The 14,995-nt window shown below is 37.7% G+C and overlaps 1 non-coding gene across 1 annotated transcript; it reads left to right on the top strand.

The window, feature by feature from the left end:
• Nucleotides 1–3,841: 3,841 nt before the first annotated feature.
• TRNAV-UAC (transfer RNA valine (anticodon UAC)) lies at nucleotides 3,842–3,914 on the top strand. Its single transcript has one exon. It is a non-coding gene; the product is annotated as a tRNA-Val (tRNA).
• Nucleotides 3,915–14,995: the final 11,081 nt, after the last annotated feature.

Genomic DNA, 14,995 nt, shown 5'->3' with positions numbered 1-14,995 from the left:
TGTGGGAGTGGGGGAAATGTGGCAAATCTCTATACCTTCCTCTCAACTTTTTTGTAGACCTAAAACTGCTCTGAAAAAATATAAAATCTGAAACAAGTGGGTTGCAGATGAATGAGTAAAATAACTTATAGGAATATGTGAGAAACCCCTTGGGACGTCCAAAAATAAATGGACAAAAATCAAGAGAGAAGATTGGTTCTACTATACAATTAGGGAAGAAATTGATGAAATTCAAACTATTATTATTATTGTAATACTCTTTGTACCCATAAGCAGGCAGACTTAAAGAAATTCAGGTCATACATTTTTACAGAACAATAAAGATGGACACTATAATTAAAATATATTTCATGACTACTATATGAGAGAACCTCAGGAATTTTGACATATTTGATCCTGAGAAGAATGCTCTGAGGTGTGTATTATCATCCCCATGATTCCAGAGAAAAAAAAGAGACACAGATATTTTAAGTGCTTTGCTCTTGGTTGTACAGATAGTGAATAGCAGAGCGAGGTTGGAACATAGGCTATCTTAACTCAAAGTAGCCACTGTTTTTCATAAGATATGAAGGCTCAGCTGTTACTTAGTTACATTTCAAAGTGGAGTCCAAGGAAATGAAATCATCATTCCCCAAAACAGTAGGGAAGAAAACATTCTCAACTTTTCTCAAGCCCCCAAATTAAGTTTACCAGATACAGCAAGTAAAAATACAGACGCTCAATTAAATTTGAATTTCAGATGAAGAGTGGATATTTTTTAGTATAAATATATACCAAATATGTTAAACTAAATGTAACTTTAACTGGGTGTTCTGTATTTTATCTGACCAACCATACTTAATACTAAATTGTGGTACTCCCAGTTTTAATTTGTATTAAACATATTAAAAATAAAGAAAATTGAGAGTCAACATTCTAGTCTATATGATGATTTCTTCAAAGCATCAGCACATGGCTATGTGCTCTATGTTGTTTTCACTGAAGCAGCCAGAAAATATGCTCAGAATTTTCTCTGAATTGTTGAGTAGATTTGCAAAACAACAAATACAGGGGGAAAAAGCCTTTAGAGAAGTTTTAGTTATCCTGTGCACCTCGATGTAAACTATTCTGGGGATTCTCTAGCATGTGATTCACTCTGAAAACAAAACAAGAGAAATAATCGGTGTTTACTGAGACTAGTGTTTGTCAACCCAAACCTGGCTACCATCACCATTTTATCCCACACTGAAGCACTGTTCCTACTTCATGCTTGACAAAAGATGAAATCATCATATCTAACAGATACTATAGCAACAGGGAAACTCTGTGCTTTCAGAATGTAAAATTACTAAACTTTACATGTAATTAAGAAACTGGAGTTCACATCAACTTCCTAACATTTAAGAATGTCTGATGTACTCAAAATCCTATAATCTGATGTGGTCACCCATTTTACCTTTATTTTCCTGGGGTCTTGGGGTCTGAATACACTTAAAGAAGAGTGGAATCATTCCAGAACCACAGCCACCTCTGTGAGGGGTGTGAATTCCCTGGGTGGGTGACAGTGTAAGTAAACTACATTCCTAACTTGGCCCTCCCCTTCATTTGCTTTATGATCATGTGCAAATTCTGTAGCTTCTCTGTACACAGTGTGGGTGCTGAGAGCCTGAGTCTTGGGACCAGACACTCTGGTGTTAAATCTGGCTGTGCCTATGGCATGTATGTGTGACAGAAGCAAATCACTATGGTTTCAACTCCCAAAGGGTTGTTGGGAGGATTAAAAGAACACTTAGAAGAGCCACAGGCACATAGTAATTCTCAATAATGCTATTTATTTATTTTCTTAGCAAAAATAGTCTTATTGAATATAATATAGTACAAAGATAAGCGCCAATAATTAGCCTCGTGCCTTGTGATAGCATATGAAACAATTCTGGATCTCCGTTTCCTTCATAGTAAGATGAGGAAATTTGAAAAAATGATCCTTGAATAATGATATGTAAAGTAATCTATGATACTTAATTCTAATTACTATTGACCATTAGAAGGCATCTTTGGAAGATGTTTCAGATGGCAAAAAAACAAAAACAAAAACAAAATTTAGCACTTTGGGGAATGGAGTAAAGGCCCTAAAGCTAAATTTTTCCATTCGCTGAGTATGTTTCAGCCCAGGTTCCTTGGTCTATAATCATTTTCCAACATATTAGCATCTCTGAGAGCCCAAATAGATGTAGAGATTATCTATTAATATCCTGGAACTTGTAAGAAGAAAAAGCAAAAGCTCCAGGAGGCACAATGTTTTGCTCACATTCAGTAAGCAAGTTGGTGACTGTGGTAGCTGCTCCCCCATAATGGGCCCCCAGTGACCCTACCTCCTGCGATTCATACCCTTACATTCCTCCTGTTGTGTGGACTTGACTTAGCAATTTGCTTTGAATGAATATAACACATAGAAGTGAAGGTATGTGACTCAGAAATGTAGGTCAGAAAAGTCAGTTCTCTCTGTCTTCCCCAACTCCCCACCATGCTCATTCAATCTGTTGGAAGCCAGCTTCCAAGTCATGATCACCCCAAAAGAAAGGCTCAATGGCAAGAAAATAAAGCTTTCTGCCCACAGCCGTGTGAGAGTTTGGAGAAAGAACTTCTACCCCCAGTCAAGACTTAGGATGAACTGTGCCCTGAACAATAGTTTGACCACTTCATGAGACATTCCGAGTTGGCACCATCCAGCTAAGCTGCTTCCAGATCCTTGACCCCAGGAACTATGTGAGAAAATATTTTTGTTGTTTTAAGCTGGTAATATTTAGGTAAATTGTTATCCATTAATAGATAAGCATTGCAGAGACAGAGCTATTACCAGAGCATAATGTTCTTGTTGAGAAGATAGCAATTTCTCTGAGTGAAGTGTGGAGTAACCATTGTTCATTCCTAAGTTTTCACAACAGGCCCAAGCAATAATGTGAAGTTGAAAGTATCAGTTTACATAGTAATTAGTTCAAATTAGTTCAAAGTTGAAATTGTTATTTCAAGTTAAGCTCATTCAGCTCTAAAGAACTGAAAGCACTGAGAACACTCCTTATTTACCAACCATCCCTGGCCACAGTTGACATTTCTGGCTATTTACTCAGGCTCAGCCTAATCACGGCAAACCTCAAATCCACTTCTATTTAGGGTGGATAAGCATTTCTTAGAAATCTTGCAGGTGATGACAACTCCTGTACACACAGGTGGATTGGATTCTTTATATTGTGACAACAAAACCCAGATCAGAGGACTTAAAATAGATTATATTTTCAGACACATAACTATTTATATGGCAATCTTTTCAGGTATACTGGCATTTTAGTCCTGTTTTTACACTGTGAGAAAATATAATAAACAGTCACTCCCAGGTTATTCAAAACATATAAGGCTTCAGCAAGCACAAAAATGGAGGTAAGGAGGAATCCATGCTGAGTCCAAATGACATTAGGTCATAACAGGTGAACGGATGGAGAACACACCCTAAAAGTTGATTTTCAGGAGGTCTGAGAGACTTCAAGCTACATTCAAAGCTCACCATGTGTTCCTAGATGGAGCAAAAAGACTGAATACAAATGCATTTGGAAAATGAGTGAGCTAGCTTCTGGAAGAAAGCCCCCCAGAGGAAGAAGATCAAAGCCAAAGGAGTTAGATGCAGTACAAATGCCATGGTTCTAAAGGGAAAGGTGCAATTTTGACTGTAACATGGAATCTTCATTCATATTATCTCCCAGACATCCTCAACTTCAATTCATTTTTGGACCCCAAAGATAATGGGGGGGGGTGGGGCGGAGACCTAAATAAAACATGAAACAACTGTTTCATTAAAAACTCTAGGGCAGGTTCCATAGTGTAGTGGTTATCATGTCTGCTTTACACGCAGAAAGTCCTGGGTTTGAGCCCCAGTGGAACCAGGGGTGTGAAACTCCTTTGGGGCACCTTGGTGGCTCAGTGGGTTAAAGCCTCTTCCTTTGGCTCAGGTTCTGATCTCAGGGTCCTGGGATCGAGCTCCACATTGGGCTCTCTGCTCAGTGGGGAGCTTGCTTCCCTCTCTGTTTCTGCCTGCCTTTCTGCCTGCTTGTGATCTGTCAAATAAATAAATAAAATCTTAAAAACAAAAAACAACTCTATCAGAGGGGCACCTGGGTGGCTCAGTTATTTAAGCATCTGTCTTTGGCTCAGGTCATGATCCCAGGATCCTGGGATCGAGTCCTATATCAGGCTCTCTGCTCAGTGGGGAGCTGGCTTCTCCCTCTCCCTCTGTCTGCCACTCTGCCTACCTGTGCCTTCTATCTCTCTGTCTAATAAATAAATGAAATCTTAAAAACAAACAAACAACCTAACTCTATCAGATATTGGGAGCACTGCCTTGGGACTCATTTACCAAAGAGTACTAAGAAGAGAGCTATTTTTTTTTCCTTAAAAATTAACCCACAGGGGCGCCTGGGTGGCTCAGTGGGTTAAGCCTCTGCCTTCGGCTCAGGTCATGGTCTCAGGGTCCTGGGATCAAGCCCTGCGTCAGGCTCTCTGCTCAGCAGGGTGCCTGCTTCCCTTCCTCTCTCTCTCTGCCTGCCTCTCTGCCTACTTGTGATTTCTGTCTGTCAAATAACTAAAAAAAATCTTTAAAAAAAAAATTAACCCACACACTGTGACACTAAAAGATTCAGTGTTTTTGTGGTTGCATCCAGGAGGGGCCAGTGTCACTTAGGGCAGAGCAGAGTATATACCAAATGTGTCTGCTGGAAACACCCTTTGGAGTACAATGGTATCCCAAGTGCACCGTAACCCTCAGCAAAAGTGGACTGCTTGGGAGCAAATGTAAAGCAACCTCTGGAGACTCCAGGGAATGGCTTAGACATGGAAACTTGGGAAAGGGGAGACAAGGACCAGTGAATCCTGAATTACGATTGCCAGGACTGCAGAAGTGTTTGAAGGCTCATAAGGTTAGAGAAGAACTGGGTTTCATGTACAAATGTATGTTTAAAACAGCTGAAGAAGGACGGGACGCCTGGGTGGCTCAGTAGCTTAAGCATCTGACTCTTAATTTTGGATCAGGTCATGATCTCAGGGTCATGGGACAAGCCTCCTGTGTGGCTTCTGACTCATTGGAGTGTCTGCTTAAAATTCTCTGTTTCTCTTTCTGGAGAAATAAAAGAACTAAAATCTAACCAAGTTGAAATAAAAAAAGCTATTAATAAGGTGCAGTCAAAAATGGAGGCTGTTACTGCTAGGATAAATGAGGCAGAAGAAAGAATTAGTGATATAGAAGACCAAATGACAGAGAAAAAAGAAGCTGAGCAAAAGAGAAACAAACAAATACTGGACCACAAGGGGAGAATTCAAGAGATAAGTGACACCATAAGATGAAACAACATTAGAATCATTGGGATTCCAGAAGAAGAAAGAAAGAGAGAGGGGAGCAGAAGGTATTTTGGAGAGAATTATTATAGAGAATTTTCCTAATATGGCAAAAAGAACAAGCATCAAAATCCAGGAAGTGCAGAGAACCCCCCCTAAAATCAATAAGAATAGGTCCACACCGCATCACCTAATAGTAAAATTTACAAGTCTTGGTGACAAAGAGAAAATCCTGAAAGCAGCCCGGGAAAAGAAGTCTGTAACATACAATGGTAAAAATATTAGATTGGCAGCAGACTTATCCACAGAGACCTGGCAGGCCAGAAAGAGCTGGCATGATATATTCAGAGCACTAAATGAGAAAAACATGCAGCCAAGAATACTATATCCAGCTAGGCTATCATTGAAAATAGGAGGAGAGATTAAAACTTCCAGGACAAACAAAAACTGAAAGAATTTGCAAACACCAAACCAGCTCTACAGGAAATATTGAAAGGGGTCCTCTAAGCAAAGAGAAACCCTAAAAGTAGTAGATCAGAAAGGAACAGAGACAATATACAGTAACAGTCACCTTACAGGCAATATAATAGCACTAAACTCATATCTCTCAATAGTTACCCTGAATGTTAACAGGCTAAACACCCCAATCAAAAGACACAGGGTATCAGAATGGATAAAAGACCAAAACCCATCAATATGCTCTCTACAAGAAACTCATTTCAGACCCGAAGACACCTCCAGATTTAAAGTGAGGGGGTGGAAAAGAATTTACCATGCTAATGGACATCAGAAGAAGGCTGGGGTGACAATCCTTATATCAGATCAATTAGACTTTAAGCCAAGACTATAACAAGAGATGAGGAAGGACACTATATCATACTCAAAGGGTCTGTCCAACAAGAAGATCTAACAATTTTAATTATCTATGCCCCTAACATGGGAGCAGCCAACTATATAAAGCAATTAATAACAAAATCAAAGAAATACATCGACAATAATACAACAATAGTAGGGGACTTTGACACTCCCGTCACTGAAAAGGACAGATCATCCAAGCAAAAGACCAACAAGGAAATAAAAGCCTTAAATGACACACTGGACCAGATGGGCATCACAGATATATTCAGAACATTCCATCCCAAAGCAACAGAATACACATTCTTCTCTAGTGCACATGGAACATTCTCCAGAATAGATCACATCCTGGGTCATAAATCAGGTCTCAACCGGTATCAAAATATTGGGATCACTCCCTGCATATTTTCAGACCACAATGCTCTGAAGCTAGAACTCAATCACAAGAGGAAACTTGGAAAAAACCCAAATACATGGAGACTAAACAGCATCCTTCTAAAGAATGAATGGGTCAACCAAGAAATTAAGGAAGAATTAAAAAATTCATGGAAACAAATGATAATGAAAACACAATGGTTCAAAATCTGTGGGACACAGCAAAGGCAGTCCTGCAAGGAACATATAGAGCGGTACTAGCCTTTCTAAAGAAACAAGAAAGGTCTCAAATACACAACCTAACCCTACACCTAAAGGAGCTAGAGAAAGAACAACAAAGAAAGCCTAAACCCAGCAGGAGAAGAGAAATCATAAAGATCAGAGCAGAAATCATGAAATAGAAACAAACAAACAAAAAAAACAAAAAACAAACAAACAAAAAACACAATAGAACAAATCAATGAAACTAGGAGCTGGTTCTTTGAAAGAATTAAAAAGATTGATAAACCCCTGGCCAGACATATCAAAAAGAAAAAAGAAAGGACCCAAATAAATAAAATCATGAATGAAAGAGGAGAGATCACAACCAACACTAAAGAAATACAAACAATTATAAGAACATATTATGAACAACTCTATGGCAACAAATTTGACAATCTGGAAGAAATGGATGCATTCCTAGAGACATATAAACTACCACAACTGAACCAGGAAGAAATATAAAACCTGAACAGACCCATAACCAGAAAGGAGATTGAAATAGTCGTCTAAAATCTCCAAACAGACAAAAACCCAGGCCAGACGGCTTTCCAGGGGAATTCTACCAAACATTTAAAGAAGAATTAATACCTATTCTCCTGAAACTGTTCCAAAAAATAGAAATGGAAGGAAAACTTCCAAACTCATTTTATGAAGCCAGCATCACCTTGATTCCAAAACCAGACAAGTATCCCATCAAAAAAGAGAACTACTGTCCAATATCCTTGATGAACACAGATGCGAAAATTCTCGCCAAAATACTAGCCAATAGGATCCAACAGTATATTAAAAAGATTATTCAACACGACCAAGTGGGATTTATTCCAGGGCTGCAAGGTTGGTTCAACATCTGCAAATCAATCAATGTGATACAACACATTAATAAAAGAAAGAACAAGAACCATATGATACTCTCCATAGATGCTGAAAAAGCATTTGACAAAGTACAGCATCCCTTCCTGATCAAAACTCTTCAAAGTGTAGGGATAGAGGGCACATACCTCGATATCATCAAAGCCATCTATGAAAAACCCACCGTGAATATCATTCTCAATGGAGAAAAACTGAGAGCTTTTCCGCTAAGGTCTGGAACACGGCAGGGATGTCCATTATCACCACTGCTATTCAACATAGTACTAAAAGTCCTAGCCTCAGCAATCAGACAACAAAAAGAAATTAAAGGTATACAAATCGGCAAAGAAGAAGTCAAACTATCACTCTTTGCAGATGATATGATACTATATGTGGAAAACCCAAAAGACTCCACTCCAAAACTGCTAGAACTTGTACAGGAATTCAGTCAAGTGTCAGGATATAAAATCAATGCACAGAAATCAGTTGCATTTCTCTACACCAACAACATGGCAGAAGAAAGAGGAATTAAGGAGTCAATCCCATTTACAACTGCACCCAAAACCATAAGATACCTAGGAATAAACCTAACCAAAGAGGCTAAGAATCTATACTCAGAAAACTATAAAGTACTCATGAAAGAAATTGAGGAAGACACAAGGAAATGGAAAAATGTTCCATGCTCCTGGATTGGAAGAATAAATATTGTGAAAATGTCTATGCTACCTAAAGCAATCTACACATTTAATGCAAATCCTATCAAAATACCATCCATTTTTTTCAAAGAAATGGAACAAATAATCCTAAAATTTATATGGAACCAGAAAAGACCTCGAATAGCCAAAGAAATATTGAAAAAGAAAGCCAAAGATGGTGGCATCACAATTCCAGACTTCAGGCTCTATTACAAAGCTGTCATCATCAAGACAGTATGGTAGTGGCACAAAAACAGACACATAGATCAATGGAACAGAATATGGAGCCCAGAAATAGACCCTCAGCTCTATGGTCAACTAATCTTCGACAAAGCAGGAAAGAATGTCCAATGGAAAAAAGACAGTCTGTTCAACAAATGGTGTTAGGAAAATTGGACAGACACATGCAGAAAAATGAAATTGGACCATTTCCTTACACCACACATGAAAATAGACTCAAAATGGATGAAGTACCTCAATGTGAGAAAGGAATCCATTAAAATCCTTTAGGAGAACACAGGCAGCAACCTCTTCGACCTCAGCCACAGCAACTTCTTCCTGGGAACATCACCAAAGGCAAGGGAAGCAAGGGCAAAATGAACTATTGGGATTTCATCAAGATCAAAAGCTTTTGCACAACAAAGGAAACAGTTAACAAAACCAAAAGACAACTGACAGAATGGGAGAAGATATTTGCAAAGGACATATCAGATAAAGGGCTAGTATCCAAAATCTATAAAGAGCTTAGCGAACTCAACACCCAAAGAACAAATAATCCAATCAAGAAATGGGCAGAGGACATGAACAGACATTTCTGCAAAGAAGACATCCAGATGGCCGACAGACACATGAAAAAGTGCTCCACATCACTTGGTATCAGAGAAATACAAATCAAAACCACAATGAGATACCATGTCACACCAGTCAGAATGGCTAAAATTAACAAGTCAGGAAATGATAGATGCTAGCGAGGATGTGGAGAAAGGGGAACCCTCCTACACTGTTGGTAGGAATGCAAGCTTGTGCAACTACTCTGGAAAAGAGCATGGAGGTTCCTCAAAAAGTTGAAAATAGAGCTACCCTATGACCGAGCAATTGCACTACTGGGTGTTTACCCTAAAGATACAAACGTAGTAATCTGAAGGGGCACGTGCACCCAAATGTTTATAGCAGCAATGTCCACAATAGCCAAACTATGGAAAGAACCTAGATGCCCACCAACAGATGAATGGATAAAGAAGATATGGTATACATACACAATGGAATACTATCCAGCCATCAAAAGAAATGAAATCTTGCCATTTGCGATGACATGGATGAAACTAGAGGGCATTATGCTTAGCGAAATAAGTCAATCAGAGAAAGACAACTATCATATGATCTCCCTGATATGAGGAAGTGGAGATGCAACATGGGGGGTTTGGGGGGTAGGAAAAGAATAAATGAAACAAGATGGGATCAGGAGGGAGACAAACCATAAGTGACTCTTAATCTCACAAAACAAACTGAGGGTTGATGGGGGGAGGGGGTTGGGAGAGGGGAGGTGGGGTTATGGACATTGGGAGGGTATGTGCTATGGTGAGTGCTATGAAGTGTGTAAACCTGGCAATTCACAGACCTGTACCCCTGGGGATAAAAATACATAATATGTTTATTAAAAAATTTAAAAATTTAATTAAAAAAAAAAAAAAAGATTCTCCGGCTCTCCTGCTGCCCCTCCCCTTGCTCCCAAGAGCTCTCTCTCTCTCTAAAATAAATAAATCTTAAAAAAAAAAAAAAAGCTGAAGAAGGAAAGAAGAAAGGCACTTTCTTAGAATGAGATGGCTGGATGCAGCTAAGTGATGCAAGAGCTGCACTATAAAGCCATAAGTCTTAGTAACCATATTACAGTCTACAGTGCATTCATATACAGAGATGCTGCATTGTTTCATTTTTTTTTAACACTGCTTTAAAAAATTACCCCAAACCTTAAAATAACACAAATTTATTACATTACAGCCCTGGAAGTCAGATGTTCAAAATCACTTTCACTGGGATAAAATCAGGGTGTTGGGAGATATGTTTCCTTCTGGAGGCCCTAGAGCAAAATCCATTCCACTGTCTTGTTTAGCTCCCAGGGTATGGCTACATTCCTGGCCTCATGGGCCCTTCCTCCATCTTCAAAGCCAACAGAGTAGCATCCGCTCACCTCTCTGACTTCTGTTTCCATGTTTACAACTTCTCTCTCTAATTCTGAACCTCCTGCCTCCTTCTTATAAGGACCCCGATGATTACATTGGTCAACCTGGGTAATCCAAAATAAGCTTCCCATCTCAAAGTTCTTAACTTTGTCACATCTACAAAGTTCTTCTCACCATGTAAGATAACATATTCACAGGTTCTGGGGAGTAGGGCATTAACATCCTGGGGATCCACTATTCAGCCTACCATATACATGGTTAAGAGCCATGAATTTATACCTCACAAGAAATTCCATCCTCTTCCATTTTTCTGATCTTTCTCCAGGCAAAATGTTTCTTCTTCACTTATCTTACTTTCACTTATCTTATTTTCCTTTACTTTAGGATTCTATAGCAATTTGACTAAGTTCACAGTTGTCATATTTGGGTTTATTTTACACAGAAAGAGATACGTTAAGCTGTCTTCTTATAAAAGTATTTAACAGAATTCATTCAATAAGCAATCTTTGATTACCTTTTGTATGGAAGACAAAGTATTTAGCATTAGAGATACACAACTTACATGCTAGAAGTTCTCCAATCTTCTGGAGCCATGTCAGACTCAAGGCACCAAGGAGAACATTAGAGAGCAAGATGAAGGTGCTGATCATAAATGCCATGACAACAATGCCACACACTTATATGGTACCTTCTATATGCCAAGTACTCTCCTAATGCATTACGTGTCCAAGTTTATTTAATAGAAAAGACAGTAATCCTGAAATTGTGAGTTATAGATAACTCTAGGGTTATCTATCTGGGCATCTTGTAGGTTTTATCATAAAGATTGTCTTGTGCCTAAGATCCTTATCTTATGATATGCTGGAATTTTCTAGACCTTTGAAAATAAATTGCACAATTTCAGTAGTAGGCATGATTCCTAAACATCTTATCCAGGATATACTCCCTCCTCTATCTGTACAAGTAGTTCTAGCAAGTCCAAGGAGAGGAGCAATACTTAGATAACAAATTAAGAGAACCACTGCTGCCTTAAAAGGAAAACAATAGTTAATGTTTTTCTCCAGTGGGAGGTGAAAAAAGTGTTCCCTTCATTTTACCTGATAATTCTTAAAAGTTGCTACCTTAAAAGTCAGTTTTAATATCCCTGATCTGTGGAACAAGACTCTTGGGATTTAGCCCTAACTTCTTCACTAACTAGCTCCTGTGATCATGGATGAGTAAGCCCTCTGGGTGTGACTCTCTTCATTGGAAATATCAGTTTGTGCAAAATGGTCTCCTCCAACTTGGTCATCATCAGACTATTTCTATTTCTTGCTAATGGATATAGAAAGAAAGTTTTGTTGATAATTTCAAGTTAAAGCTTCTTTCTAAAAAATTACACTGATTTAATCTTTAGCCCATTGATTTTCTAAAGGCACATTTGTTTTCACTGGTATAGAACAATAGATATTATTTCTAAATTATCAAATGCCATGAGCATGGATCATCTACATCAACTCAGAGAATACACAACTATATGACTCCTACAGATAAGCCAATATTTCAAACTCTTCATGATTGCTCTCTTTTCCAGTGTGGCTTCCCTGTATCACTGCTTTCTGAATATAATAACATCATCATCATTAATTATAATTATGCCTAATCTGCCAGTTGTTGATTATTTTTCCTTCTTCATTCTCGACCTTTTATATTTTGGAATTTTTTTTTCTTTTTAAATTAATCTTCCCATCTGCAGTAGGTTTAAAACACATAGTCTTTGTATTGCAAAAAGTATCCACAAGCCCTGCTTTCAAGGGACATATGTGTGTATAAGACTAGAGAACATCAAAATTGTCACGTTTCCACTGCTCACATCTCATTCTAGCACTTGAACTTCTGTGCAAATCAATGTCTCCTTAAAGTGTTACCATCTCTCACATCCTAATATTCATATAGAAGAATTCTCCTCTTTAAGTCATCTGGCCTTGCTTTGTGAGCTCTTTTTAAAGGACATTGTGGAATCTGCCGGCACTAAGGTAACTATGTAATGTTATTGTGGATGAGGATCTGGCCAATTTTTTCACAGGCCTACTATGATTTTCTTTTCCAGTTTGAGAAATAATTGACATGCCTCACTGTGTAAGTTTAAGGCAGGTAGCATGATGGTTTGATTTACATCAATTGGGAAATGATTACAAAAGGTTTGGATAACATCTATGTTCTCGTATAAGTATAGTAAAAGGAAAAGAAGAAGAAGAATAGGAAAAATCCCTTTTTTCTTTATGTGATGAGAACTCTTAAAATTAGCTCTTCTAACACCTTTCCCATATATCTTACAGCAGTATCAGCTACAGTCATCATGTGTACATTGCCTCTCTGGAACTTACTAATTTTATAGCTGGAAGTTTCTGCCTTTGTCCACCTTCCTCCAGCTCTCCCCTCCACCCTCCCTCCACCTGTGGTAAAAAGTCCAATCTTTTTCTCTATGAGATTTTTTAGTATATATGTATGTATGTATGTATTTATTTTTAGGATTCTACGTGTAAGTGAAATCATAAAATATTTGTCTTTTTCTGTCTGACATTTCTCATAGCATAATGTACTTAAGGTCAATCCATTTTGTTGCAAATGATAGGATTTCCTATATTTTATGGCTGACTCATATTCATGTATATATGAGGCCATATAATATGAGGAAACCATAAAATAGGAAATCCTACCATTTATATATTTATATATCCTACATTTTATGTATACACACACACACACACACACACACACACACACACACCACAACTTCTTTATTCATTCACTCAGTTTTTTTCAATGTCTTGGCTATTATAAATAATGTTGCTATGAACATGAGGCTGCAGATATCTTTTCAAGCTAAATTTCACTTCCTTTGGATATATTTCCAGAAGTGGAATTGCTGGAATATATGGTAGTCCCATTTCTAATTTTTAAAATTAGAAATATGGAAAACAAACTCTTGATTAATTAATTAATTAAATTTTAGTTAAAAATTAGTCCCATTTCTAAGTTTTTGAGTATCTACCATAGCGTTTTCCACACTGGTTGTACCAATTTACAGTTTCACCAACAGTGCACAAGTGTTTCCTTTCTCCACATCATACCAGCATTTGTTATCTCTTTCCTTTTGATGATGGTGATGGCCATTCTAACAGATGTGATGTCATAGATCATTGTGATTTCAATTGCATTTTCCTAATAACTAGTGATCCTTAGCATCTTTTCATATACCTGTTGGCCCTTCATACATCTTCTTTGAAGAAATGTCTATTCACGTCCTTTGACCATATTAAAATTATTTTTATTTTTATAATTTTTTAAATTTTTATTCATACAGTGAATTATACATACAGTGTTATATTAGTTTCAGGTGTGCAATATGATTCAACAATTCTATATATTACCCAGTACTCATCACTATAAGTATGCTTTTAATCTCCTCTACCTAATTCATCCATCTCCCCATCCACATCCCTCCCCTCTGCCAACTATGAATTTTTTGTCCTTTTTTTTTTTTAAAGATTTTATTTATTTTAGAGAGAAAGGAAACGTGAGTGTGGGGGGGGTGGGGACAGGCAGAGGGATAGGAGGACAGAGAGAGTCTCAAGCAATCACCATGCTGAGTACAGAGCCTGATGTGGGCCTTCATCCCATGACACTGAGATGATAACCTGAGTCAAAGCAAGAGTCAACCACTTAACTGACTGAACCACCCAGGCACCTTTGAGTTTGTTTTCTATATTTAAGAGTCTGGGGTTCTTTTTGATTGTTTCTCTTTTCTTTGTTCATTTGTTTTGTTTCTTAATTTCCACATGAGTGAAATTATATGGTATTTGTCTTTTTCTGACAGACTTAACTTCACTTAGAATTATATCTTCTAGATTTCTTTCATGTTGTTGCAAATGGCAAAGTTTCATTCTTTTTTACAGCTGAGTGTGCGTGTGTGTGTGTGTGTGTGTGTAACTATATATATAGTTATATATATATAACTATATATCACATCTTTTTTATCCATTCACCTTTCAGGGGACACGGGTTGCTTCCATATCTTAGCTATTGTAAATAAAAACTCTAAAAACATAAGGTTGCATATATTGCATGTATCTTTTTGAATTAGTGCTTTTGTTTTCTCTGGGTAATATCTAGTAGTGGAATTACTGGATCATATGATAGTTCTATTTTTAATTTTTTGAGGAATTTCCATATTGTTTTCCACAGTAGCTGCACCATTTGCATTCCCACCAACAATATATGAGGTTCTTTTTTCTCCACATCCTTGCCAACACTTGTTATATCTTGTGCCTGATTTTAGCCATTCTGACAGGTGTGAGGGGATATTTCATTGTGGTTTTGATTTGCATTTTCCCAATGATTAGTGACATTGAGTATCTTTTCATGTGTCTCTTGGTCATC

Source organism: Lutra lutra, chromosome 1 (genome assembly GCF_902655055.1).
Source record: "Lutra lutra chromosome 1, mLutLut1.2, whole genome shotgun sequence".
Lineage (NCBI taxonomy): Eukaryota > Metazoa > Chordata > Mammalia > Carnivora > Mustelidae > Lutra > Lutra lutra.
The sequence above is the reverse complement of the archived record's forward strand: the minus strand, read 5'-3'. Positions and strand labels throughout refer to the sequence as shown.